Source organism: Triticum dicoccoides, chromosome 3B (genome assembly GCF_002162155.2).
Source record: "Triticum dicoccoides isolate Atlit2015 ecotype Zavitan chromosome 3B, WEW_v2.0, whole genome shotgun sequence".
In the NCBI taxonomy this organism is placed as follows: domain Eukaryota; kingdom Viridiplantae; phylum Streptophyta; class Magnoliopsida; order Poales; family Poaceae; genus Triticum; species Triticum dicoccoides.
This window is the reverse complement of record NC_041385.1, coordinates 226,056,946-226,058,418: the sequence shown is the minus strand read 5'-3', so window position 1 is coordinate 226,058,418 and position 1,473 is coordinate 226,056,946.

Here is a 1,473-nt window from a genome sequence, read left to right as displayed (position 1 = left end):
GCTTGAGATCACGCATCAATCGGGGTTTCAACCCTTTGAGAATCAAGCCATTGGCCCGCTCTGCTTGTCCATTCGACCGAGGATGAGCGACTGAAGCATAGTCGACTCGTGTGCCTTGCGATGTGCAGAACGCTCTGAATTCCTCGGAATCGAAGTTTGACCCGTTGTTAGTGATGATGCTATGTGGGACTCCATATCTAAATATCAATTCTCTGATGAAGCTAACAGCAGTGCCGGCATCAAGGTTCTTGATGGGTTTAGCCTCAATCCACTTGGTGAACTTGTCGACTGCTACCAGCACATGGGTGAAACCGCTTCTGCCTGTTCTCAAGGGTCCAACCATATCCAACCCCCATACCGCGAAGGGCCAGATGAGTGGTATGGTCTTTAAAGCTGAGGCGGGCTTGTGTGACATATTGGAGTAAAATTGACATCCTTCACACTTGTCGACTATCTCCTTTGCCATTTCGTTCGCTCTTGGCCAGTAAAATCCGGCTCGGTATGCTTTGGCTACGATGGTCCGAGAGGATGCATGATGGCCACAGGTTCCCGAGTGGATGTCGTCAAGGATTATTCGACCTTCTTCTGGCGTTATGCATTTCTGACCTACTCCAGTCGCGCTTTCTCTGTACAGCTGTCCTCTTATCACAGTAAAGGCTTTAGATCGGCGGATGATCTGTCGGGCCTCTTCTTCATCCTCCGGGAGCTCTTTTCTTAAGATATACGCGATATACGACACTGTCCAATCGGGAGTGATCACCAGAACTTCCATGATCAGGTCGACCACTGCCGGAACTTCAACAACAGTCGGATCCATGACACTTTTAGGCTGCGGAGCTTCTTCAGTAAAAGGATCTTCTTTGACTGATGGAGTATGGATATGCTCCAAGAACACATTACTGGGAATGGCTTCTCTCTTGGAACCTATATTCGCCAAATCATCAGCTGCTTGATTCTTCAGTCAGGGTATATGGTGGAGCTCTAACCCTTCGATTTTTTTTTCAAGCTTCCTCACTGCATTGCAGTATCCAGTCATGGCTGGGCTTCTAACGTTCCACTCCTTCATCACCTGATTGACCACCAAATCTGAGTCGCCATAAACCATAAGGCGACGGACGCCGAGTGAAATGGCCATGCGCAACCCATACAAAAGTGCTTCATATTCTGCTTCATTATTGGAGGAATCAAAGTGGATCTGGAGCACATATCTGAGCTTATCTCCTCGGGGGGAAACCAAAACTACCCCAGCACCGGAACCATTTAACATCTTAGAGCCATTAAAGAACATGGTCCAATGCTCCGAGTGAACTTGAGTCAGCTGCTGTTGTTCAATCCACTCGGCAAGGAAATCTGCTATTGCTTGGGACTTAATGGCTTTCTTTGCCTCAAACTTGATATCAAGGGGAAGGAGTTCAATCGCCCATTTCGCCACTCGACCAGTTGCATCTCTGTTGTGCAGAATTTCTGACAATG